Here is an 11,917-nt window from a genome sequence, read left to right on the forward strand (position 1 = left end):
TACAGAACTCCTGCTCTAACGTATAAACAAATGACTCAAATTGATTAATGGAAATGGAATAGGATATAAATCCCTTAGCTTCCAGATATTTCTCTTGTTGCTGGAGTGACGCTGTAGGTGCATCATTGGTTTCTTAGAAGTGGAAGGAATCACTTCCAACCCAAACTGCCACTGCTGTTTGAACCATTTGCACGTCCCAGTTTGTGTAATAGATGCCCCTGTTCTAAACTGGCCCCTATCCTTCCTTATCTTCACTCTCCTGCCTTTGTGCAGCTTCTATCTCTCACCTCCTCATCACGGTAAAGAGGTCACCATCTGTGGCAGCAGGAAGGCCTTCATCTATTAATCACAGCTACATTTACCAGCATACTTAATACAGCGCAGCCTGCCAAATGCATGCAGGAACATAATGGGAGTAAATATTTAAAAAGCATGCTGAATATTAAGACGAGCCGGTTTCTCCTCCGCTGAACTGTGGGGTGTGAACAACTTGTTGTGGAAAATCAAACAAGCAAACAGGAGCGGAGATGAGAAGCTGTTCCTTCCTCTACAGGTGCTACAGAGCGTTGGTGGAAGACCTATAATGCATTCAGGTTTAAAAATTAATCTCCGAGCAGTACTTGGTACAAGCAGAATAAATAGTTAATAAATTTTACTTGCTGTTTGTGACGAGAACTTCCGAAGCAGGCCTGGCTTTCAGCAGGGATCAGGAACGGTAAAAGTGCTGCTTGTCAGTAAAAATTCCAGTTATGAGAATAAAATCGGATGTTTTTCTGTGCAAGATCTTAATTTTTAGGCACATAGCTCTAGCTGTGAAAACAAGTGCCAGTCATTTTAAAATGTATAGTATTTCCTGAAAAAATGGAGCGATATCAGGAAAAACTTGACTTTCATTAATATGAAAAAGTCACTTGTGCAGAAAAGAGCACTTTTTTCTGTACAGCCTCACAAGCAGGCAGAACGATGTCAAGCTGCCGTGGAACAAATTACCGAGAAGGAGCTTAAATGATTTAAAGGGAATGACCCTTCCCCCTTGAAACTTTAGTATTGTTCATTTATTATATTGTTAATGCTGAAGTACATGTTAATGCTGGACCTGAAAGGGGAGATTGAAAAGGAATTGAATTGAAAGGAAACTAAAAATAAAAGAATGAAGCAATGATTTTAATACCAAAGAGCAGTGTAAAGTTCTTCACATTATGGTGATTAAATATATAAGGAAAATAATTTCAGTATATCAACAATAAACCTTTATATACACATGCGTTTAGCCTAGCTAAACTAAAGACACACAGCTAACCATTCATTACCTCCCACATACTCATACAGATTGTGACAAGGCCACCTTGTCACAGTAATGGGAACAGTGGTACAGGAGGGTAACCGACCTGGGTGTCAGCCATGTCTGCTGGGGACAAATGGGTAAATGGAATCAATGGATGTACTATGTTTCAATAGCCAAGAAATACGCAATGTGGCACTGACGTAATCATCCGGTGCCCCACTGAGCACGGCAAGGCGCCAGAATATTGTTAACTTTCTTTGTTTCAAAGGTGGGAAATGTACGGGGTTTACATATGTGTCTTAGTTTTTGAGTGTGGTGTATTACTGTGGGGATTTAGGAGTAACCAGTTGTTTGTAGTTATTGGTGGGGCTTGGTATTTATAAGATGCCCATTTTGGAGTTGTGGGGGGGGGAATGAGGAGTACAGATTAGAGCATCGCAAGTCACAGTGTGTTTTTGGAACTGGAGAGAGTTAGTGGTGAAATCGGTGTAAATAGTTGTACATATTGTACATACTGAATCAAATAAATCACCTCAAACAAAGTCAGTAGAGGATACAGATAAAGAACCTAAAAAAAAACCCTCTTTCCAAGACCATGAAAACCACCACCATAAGAACCACTCCAGTCATCACCAGTCCACAACTATTAGGCTGCAGGAACCCAACAACTAGTTGGAAAAGTTTGACCCCTGCAGCGGCAACTCTGCCGCCCAAGTGGGCATCGCCCCCCGCCATGGAGGATCCCAGCTGGGAAAACAGTAAACTACAGCAAAACCTGAACAGAAGAACCAAACAAGTAGCTGCTACACCTGAAAAGATTTTATGGTCTGCAAAACCAAAGCAGAGAATCATCAGGAGCACCTGTAAGAAAACAAGTAGCAACGATAACCTCAATAACGACAAAAAGCGATTAAACCTGCAGAACAAGCGCGTTGGTGAAAGTGAGTGTAAATTGTAAATGAGTTTTTAATGAGGGAGATCATAAAAATGCAACTGAAGCCCCCCCCCCCCCCCCCCCCCCACCGAAGGGTCAGAAGCGGATAAAAAGCCCCCAAGATCCAGGAAAGCAGCAGCCACTACAAAACATGAAACCCTGTTATCCCTGAAAACCTGATCTTTATCAGGACTAAACAAACAAAAACACCAACTGTAAACAATAAATAAAAAGGACTGTTAACTGTTGCTCAAAGCTTTTAACTGTTTATAGAATAAAAAAATGGACTGTTTAATATTGTTTGATTTTACTCAGGCATCGTAACAGACGCCCAATTTTCTGAGGCCCCTAAATGTGCCGAAAATACGTCAATAAGAATCTCCTTGTTTGGCATCTTGTTTTCAGTTTGGTAATGTCTTGAAGCATTTCCATCTAAAATGGTGGTCTTCAGGTCTTCAACGTCTTCATGGATGAAGGTTTTAATCAGTCAGCTCAGCAGGATCAATAAACTTTGTTTCCATTGATCTGAAAAGGTGACTTTTCCATTTCCTTCTCCGTTACTCTGAACACAAAACAAACACTGGCCAGTCGATGAGTTGTTTGGATGGACTGGACTCTCACTGGGGTGACCTGGGCCTGGAGGGGCCCACTGGGCCATCATCTCTGGCCCCTGTGGGCCTGGGCTCCATGGTTCAGTGTTCTGGCTGTGACCCTCTGCCGCCATCCTCGGGGTGCACGGTTATCTTTGCAGTGGGCTGGTGAATAAAACTGCACAAAAAAGAAGCTTCAATAAATTGTCCTCCCAAACCCAAGAAGAGCAACTGGTTGAACTTTAAATGTGACTTCTCCCAGCAGGGCGCCCACCCTGCACCGAGTGAACAGCTTTAGTTTGTCTGAAGACCACACGTTGTTTGCCAGGAAGCCTCTGCGGCATAAAACTGACGAACTTGCAGAGAAATGGCAGCGTGTTGGATGTTTCCTGCGCCGAACCAGTTTCCATGTCGACCTGTTTAAATAAAGAATCTACAACGTTCACTGAGAGCCCACATCACACCCGTGTTAAAGTCTCTTCACTGGCTTCCTGTTGAATATCGTATTCGTTTTAAAATCCTGGTTCTTACTCTCCGAGCCCTTCATGGACAGGGTCCGAGTTACATTGAGGACTTAGTTCAGCCCTACAGTCCGGCTCGAAGCCTCAGGTCAACCGGGAAACACCTGTTGATGGTCCCACAAACCCGTTTTAAAACCCGGGGAGGCTGTTCTTTTAAAGCTGTTGCTCCCCGTCTCTGGAATGAGCTTTCGCAGGATCTGCGCTCTCTGGATTCAGTAGATGCTTTTAGAAACCTCTTAAAAACATTTGTTTAGACATTTTAACTCCAAAAAGACTCTGTAACACTGCTGTGTTTTTATAGGTTTTTTTTCCCACACATTGCAGGTTTTCTATGTTTTTATTGTTGTGAAGCACTTTGTGACCTTGTGCGGAGGAAACTCATTTCAGCCGCCTGTATACGAGATCTCGTTCTTTCGGTCACGACCCACAGCTCATGACCATAGGTGAGGGTAGGAACGTAGATCAACTGGTAAATCGAGAACTTTGCCTTCTGGCTCAGCTCCTTCTTCACCACGACAGACCGGCGCAGAGTCTGCTCACACTGATCCATCTGTCGATCTCGCGCTCCACCCTTCCCTCACTCGTGAACAAGACCCCAAGATATTTAAACTCCTCCACTTGAGGCAGGACCTGACTCCCAACCCGGCTGAGGACCATGGTCTCAGATCTGGAGGTGCTGATTCTCATCCCAGCCGCTTCACACTCAGCAGCGGATCGCTCAAGCGAGAGCTGGAGATCACGACCAGATGAAGCCAACAGGACCACGTCATCTGCAAAAAGCAGTCATATTTAGTATTTGGAGAAATAGCACAAACTGTTGCATCCCAAACTCTGGAATCTGCTGGGGATGCAACCTGATGAAGGGGAACCTTGGGGGTCCTGTGGAGTCGGAGCTCTTGCATGTGATTAGGTCTGTAGCTCCACTGTTCCAGCTGACTGTGTTCCTTCCTAACATGGATGTTCCGTTTAACATGGGAACTTTACTTTCATTAAATGAATGAAGTGGGGAACATTGAAAAAAAAAAGGCGTACGGGCTTTAACTTCTCCACTTCCAGTTTGTCAAACAGGCTTTGTGATAATGTGTTGAGATTTACTTCGGCCCTTCCTGCACTCTGCTCGGTAAACGCCACCGTAATCCCTTCCACATGTAAAACATCACATAAAATGCTGACCTTTTTAAGAGGACCAAATTACTTGACATTTTCAGCAGCGAGTGCAGCTGTCTCGCCACACTGTTGCAGAGCAAGATGTAAAGGAAAATCAATGCCACGTGTGCGCTTGCAGCAGACAGCAACCTTGTGGCTCAGCAAGGACAGATCCACTTTGACATTCTGAGCACTGATCGAATGTACGGAGAGAATGAGGAACTTGAAAATAGACGAGTGATTGGACACCCGGCTTATGTAAATATGGAGGACATGAATGCTGTAAATAAAAAGACTTTCATATAGGTTAGATGAGGAACGATTCAAATGAAAATGGAATAAATGACAAAAATTTGATAACTTTTTCTAGCAGCACCAGCTGTTTACAAAGCTTTTCTCCAGCTGAAGTCCTGTCAGCTTCATTAATGCCTCTCCTCTCGTTTGTCTGTGGATTTTGCAGCGTAGAAAATACTTAAAATGGCTCTATGATGCTATTTCTAGTTTTTCTGAGCTTTCTACAGTGTTATGGTGTTGAACACTAATCAGACATATGAGTGGCACCATTTCTCATCACCTAAATGTATGTTTGAGTTTTCCAGCACAATCTATGTTCAGTTTCCATGCAGTGTAAAAATGAAAAAGTTCAGAAAACTCAAAATTTCAAGGCAACCGTCTGCACTAGATTTTTGAGTTTTGAACCCAACTCAAACTTTTACGTTTTGAACCCAACTCAAACTTTTACGTTTTGAACCCAACTCAAACTTTTACGTTTTGAACCCAACTCAAACTTTTACGTTTTGAACCCAACTCAAACTTTCAAGTTTTGAACAAAATTACTTTCAGTTGGTCCAACTATTTTTTTCTTGTTAAGACAATTCATTATCCACATATTTACAAACTCACAATTTTGGGTAAAGATGGCAAACAAAGATCAGTCCTTCCAAATATTTATTTTGTTCCCAAAATTAATGTTTCCACATCTGTAAAATGTAAAACTGTTCAGTTAACAAAATTGCTAAATAAAATTTGTAAACTTATTACTGTGTACAACAAAATAAAAACAGTTCAAACACTTATTTTGTACAAACAGCAGTGCAACTGAACACTTCACAGATTCCCAGGTAGAATCAATATAAATGTTTAGTAACTTTCTCAAATGACATACTTTAGAAAACAGGAAAGCAAAAAGGAGATGAGTTAGCATTCATCATGCTATTAAAAAATACATTTTGCTTTAAAGTTGTTGGAAATCTGAATTATTTTTTGGCAAAAACTAAAACTTGCAACAAAAGTTGAGGTTGTTTCTGAAAGTTTTAGTGTCACATTTATATTTAAAAAGAAACAAAAATTAAAGCAGTCCAAAGCCCCTGGGGTTGACTGAATGGCAACACTAAAAAAGAAGCTGAGTGATGACTCATGACATTCAAAATGTCATGAGTCTTGAGGGATGTTCAGGTCTCCAATAAAGGCAAGTTTGTTTTGAAAATACTACAAATAATAACAACAATGGGGTTTTCAAGAGGCCCTTGGTCTTTTGGCCTAATAAATCCAAATCATGTAGATAATAACATACAAAATAACGATGATGTTCAGTACATGAGTGTACCTGTTCCTCAAGCCTCAATCCAATAGTTCCTCCATTGTATCACCAAAGGCTCCCTTTCTGGCATGGTACAGTTTCAGCAGTCTTGAGTGTACTGGTCTAGGACTGCTCTAAAGGTTCCCATCAAGTCCTCAAACCTGTAGAAACACATAGCCCATACAAAACCAACAATGCAACAATCAGTGACTGTGTCATTGTGTGTGTAATTTTGTGTGCGCAAGTCTACACGTTCAAATATGCATAGACAACACAACACAACATATGAAACATGTCTTGCCTGTTTTTCAAGAAACATAGCTGGGCAACTCTCCTGAATCTCCAACACCATGGGCTCCACCTCAACAATCTCTTTTCTCCTGAGGGAAAATGGAAGCTCCATCTTTTGGCTGATGAGTTCCATGTCTTTGGACTTCTTCATTGCATCCACCAGGACACATCTTTGGTCTTCAACTGTATCATCATCCTAATTCTCTTGATGATCCGGAACATGATTTACTTTTCCTTGATTGGCTTTTTTCAAGGAAAACCTAACATCATCATCAACTTTCCTTCCCTTCTTGTTTACACAAACCTCATTACATCCAGCCTGGTGCAGCTTTGATCTGTAGTTCCCAAGCTTGTACCTTATGCTTGTTGTCCAGCCATCGTAGACTTTACTGCTACCAGGCTCCATAAGACAAGGATATTTGTTGACAAGTTCAGAGGCAACAGATTCAACATAATGTTTGTCAGGGTAGGCTTTCAGGGAAAAGATTTCTTGTAACAGTTTATGTACAATTTCCTTCTTAATGTCTCTTATTTCACTTAATCCTCTGCCAGTTTTGGAATATGCATCATTGCCCTTACGAAGTCTTAACTCAACATCATACGAGAAAGCAGGCACAGGGAAGGGTGTGGGCCACTGCGAATAGTCTTGCATAATCCTCCGAATAATTGAAGATGAGCTGTGGGATAAGGCTGCTGAGCTGACACTGGCTGTATCAAGAGAAGAGATGGAAGATCCTGGAGAAACCCCTTGTGGTTCTGTATTCCAAAGAATGCAGAAGACAGGTCTTTCTGCACGCAACTAAGCAATGTCCATCAAATTGGAAAGTATATTCCCATTATCCAGGTCTTTATATTGTAAAGTTGTAGGACAGATTCAGGGATTTCAGTAAGCTGGACTTTCTGAACCAGATTTGGGTTGATGTTTACTTGAAGTAACAAAGCCTAAAAACAAACAGAAATAAAGAAATTACTCTTGGTTTCAAACCTATCTTAGAAACGTTCATAGCTGAAAGTTGAGCAGCCTGAATAGAATAGATATTTCACACAATATTAACTAATTAAAAAAGTAATTCAAGAAGGTAAAAAATGACAGTTTAACTATGTTAACTATAGTTTCTATGATACATAATGCAAACCTCTGTGTTTCATGGCTGATCAATAATAACAAAAATCTACTATTCAGCGTGTACCAATTTTTTAACTGTAAAGTGGCTTTATAAATGCCAGAGGGCTGATATACTTCAGAAAACTTGAAATGTGTTAATAACTTAACACAACTTAACATAACTTATTCTCCCGCACAAGACAATAAAAAAAAAAAAGAAAAAAAACAAACAAAAAAACCAACTTATTCTCCTCCAAACTATGAAGGCTTATATTAAAATTAAAATAAAATTACTTTATCCCAGAAGGAAAATTTCAATGCTATAGAAAGGTTTGTTTGTTTTTTTAAAAAAAAGAATAAACAAAAACAATAATAATCAGATCATGAAATACAAACTTTATGTTCCACAAAGCAATGGCTGCTGACAGGAAGGATATCTGGTACTATGATTAAATGAAGTTTAAAAAAAAAAAAAAAAAAAAAAAAAAGTGCAGTCCTGTGTGTAAAATAGCTATCTATTAAGCAAGTGAATTAATACAACATACAATGGCATTTAGTGCACCAAGCACCTTGGGGCCACCATCACCTTTCCAGTTACTGGATGCACAGCCACAGTAACTGCAATAAGAAGATAGGCTATTGACACTGGAATTACATTTCACATAAAATAAGTAACTACATGAAACCGAACATTAGACTGGTAGCTACTAAACATAAGAGTGCCTGCCAACTAATCTTATAAACCCACTCATGCAGCATTTTGTCAGTCGGCATGATCCCAACTAACACACGGAATTTGCATGAGTCAAGCTAAAATCTCAGTTCATATTTTCGGCACACACTTACTTGCCTATTTAGTTATCTACTCTTCCTCCGAATCCTCCCACCCTCCAGGCTAGCCTGAAATACGTGTGCAGCGGTCAACATACTTGCGTTGCACCCGGTAAACCTGTTGCCATGGTTCGGATAACATCGCCGTGCATTAAAATGTTTCTTGGGTAGCTAAATCCTCACCATACATAATATTTAACTATCCCCTCATATCTAACATTTCTTATGTTAGCTAGATTGTAAGATAGGTTGAATGCGGTCCACTTATTGACCGCATTAGCACACTGGTGTCGGTTAGCACATTTTGTATACGTCAATAGAAAAAATAAACCCGCAACCTTAAGTCCGATATTAAACTTATTAAACAACAAAACTACTCACCGTCAAAGCGTAAATGCAGATAGTATTCCACGAACAGTGCAGCTTGAAGCGGTGTGTGGTAGTAAAGACCCCTGCAACTCTGGTAGACCCCGTTGTTTCTGTTAAGCAGGTAAGATGGCGGTTGCCCCGACCTTCACCCGGATCTGATCCATCTCATGAAAACTTTCGTGTTGCGTCAACGTCAATTATTTCTTTAGGTTAATTTCCCCCCGCAAATACTCAGGACCACTTAGTAAACACCAACTTGTACGGAGAATAGATTGTGTAATTTTGTGTCTGTTTGGTTAAATAAAGTTTGAAAAAAAAAAACCCAAAACTTTACACCGCAAGCCTACGTTTGCACAACATTTGTATTTTTGACTGTTTGGGGAAATAACCAAATATATTGTTCGTATAACCAGTTTCTAAAAGATTGTTATAAGTGGAAAAAAGTGGGAAATTGAAATAGCTCTTATTAATGCTAAACGTTCATAGCAAAAAGCTTACAATATTTAGTTGTGAAAACAAAAATAATAATTTTCTGATGCAATGAAATATTTAAAGTTCAATTTGTTTAAAAATCATAGTAAGCTGAACAAGTTTAAGTTTTTCTTTTTAAAGCATATGAACAGTAGTTGGTCTGACTTAGACTGTTGTGCACTCGGGTCTAATGAAAAATTTTGTGTTTTGCCAACATAATTTTTTGGTTAAGCCCAACTTCATACAGAAAACCTTTAAAGTTTAGTTGAAGAAAACCACAATTATGAGTTTATGATACGATTGGATATTTTAAGTTAATCTTAGTTAAAAAAAAACACATTAAGCTGAACAAACACAAGTTTTCATTTTCACAGTGTGGTGATGGAAACAATTGGTTTTCGAGAGTTTTTTCTACTTCAAGGGTTCCTCTGCGAAGCGTTTCTCTGACGCACACCTGCATATACAGAGAGGCCATTTTCCAAGAGAACTGATTGGTCAGGAGGCGGTGCTTTTCTATTTGTTGACGTCTTGTCTAGATATATGACCTGCTCTGCAGCAGGTAAATCGTCCAGTGTTGGTTACTATGGTGATTTACCCTCGTAAGAAGAAGCTTTGTAGCCCAGAAAACAGAGGTCCCCTTTTAAGTTGATCAAACTTGTCTCGCAGGCTTTAGGAGTGATGAGTTTCTGTGATGATGACGATGTCTAGGTTGGCATAGCAACGTATAGAAGTAATACAAATGATATTTGTCATTTTAGACTGGAGTCTGCAGGTTAGTTGATTTTATAATGAGTAAATCCTCTTTTACCAGATTAAACAAAATAATCTGCAAAATTTGTGAACGTAAAATCTCAAATAATAAACTAACAAACGTGACTTTGAACACAAAAGGATAGTTTGAGCAACAACAAAAACCAGGATGTGTATTTTGGACTGGACTTTCTGCATCGACAGAAACTTCCCAGAACTTGGTGATTTGTAACAAAATCCTATTTTTGTCCAGTTTTGTAAGAATCATTTTAATCTGACAGTTTCCTGTTATATTCTGTGGAGACGTATGTTTAGTAACCTCATCTCAGCAGAACTGCTTTAGGGTGTCTGATGCATCAAAGAGGCTCAACAAAGAGAAAATGGCAAACACCAAACCAAGAATCCTTTGATCAGAAGAGGAGTGAATGAAGACATCCCCGACACTCGAAGACATCGTCTCTGACCAGCCAGGAGGCTCCACTAAATTTAGTGGTCCCACTTGGTGGATTGCATGTGTGTGTGGACAGAAATCAATGCAGAGCGAGGATCAAGCATGCGCATAAAACACAAACTGATTTATGATCAGTTCAGATCAGAGAAAAGGGTGTGTTGAAGGGAAAATATGCAATAATGTTGCTGAGTTCAGCAGTTTACAGTTGTTGTAGAGCTGCTCGATTACGACAAAAATTATAATCACGATTATTTTGACTGAAACTGAGATCTCAATTATTTAACACAATTATCCAGTATTTATAAACAACGCTGAGCATCGTGGTGTTCTGGACTCCGTGTCGTGCATTATAACCGTCTAATGTACGGTTCCGAGTTGTTTAATCCGCTTTTACCGCTTATATAGGAACTATTTTACGTTTTATGCCAAACAACCGCTATCAGGCTGCAGCGCGTTTCTCTCATTCACCTGTTAAAAGACGGCTGATCTGAACCAGCTGGTTAACGTGTTGCTATGGTAACACCCCGTAACGGAGGGATATTACAGTGTTTAACTGGCCGAACTATGCATAGGAAAATAAAGCAGCCAGTTGTCACTGACAATGGTATAAACTATGTTTAGGTGAACTTCCACAACCTACTGCAGTTATTCTACATTGACCTGCAGCCGGAGCCGACTGAGACTGGCCGCCTGGGAGTGCTTTAGGACGGGAGAGGCTCCCGCTGCTCCTTCCTTACAGTAACTGCAGAACAATATGTGCCTTTAAGTCAGTCGCCAAAACACCAGAAAATTCTCTAATAACTCCAGTAAAAGTTGCTAGATTTGTCGCTTTTAACAAAAAAAGTCTCCAGATTTAGAGAGAAAGTCGTCAAGTTGGCAACAGTGTCTGAATGAAAGCAAAGCGGCTGTGGGAGGAGTTTACAGCACAGCGCTGCAACGCCAGAGACGCTCGATTAGCAGCTGAAGACAGCAGGAGAGGAAACTGCAGAGAGAAATAATCACACCCTTTTATTTTTATCATCGTTAAAAACCCAGATTGTACTGAGATTAAAATCCGATTAATCCCCCAGCCCTAGGTTGTTGCACAAACCCCTTCCTAAGTCTGCCCTGTGTCCGTCTCCAAACACATGTCGACTATCTCCTGCCCTGCGGTGAAGGAGAAAAGGGGTTGCAGCGCGTCGGCACGTTGCAGCAGCTGCAGCGGTTGACCTTTGGGCCTCGATCAACGAGGCCTGCTTTGTCTGGTGGTGACATGAAATGATGAACATGCAGCTTCAGCGCTGTCCTTTGTTTTCGCTGCCAAACAGATGGCAGGAACACATCAGCCGCATCTGATTGGTATTCACGCACGCTTGTAGAAATGATGCTGGAGCTGCTGAGTGGTGCTCGACAGGGAAGCGACGATGAGCTCCTTCATTCGCTGATTCTTCACAGGCCTGCAGTGTCGCCTGAAGAGGCGTGTCTGGAGAACATAAATGTTAATGTTGCACATATTTGATTAATTTAAAGCAGTGTTTTTCAACCACGGTGCCGTGGCACACTGGTGTGCCATGAGAAATGATCCAATTTCACCTCATTGGTCCAAAAGCAGCTC

Source organism: Telmatherina bonti, assembly GCF_933228915.1.
Source record: "Telmatherina bonti genome assembly, chromosome: 10".
Lineage (NCBI taxonomy): Eukaryota > Metazoa > Chordata > Actinopteri > Atheriniformes > Telmatherinidae > Telmatherina > Telmatherina bonti.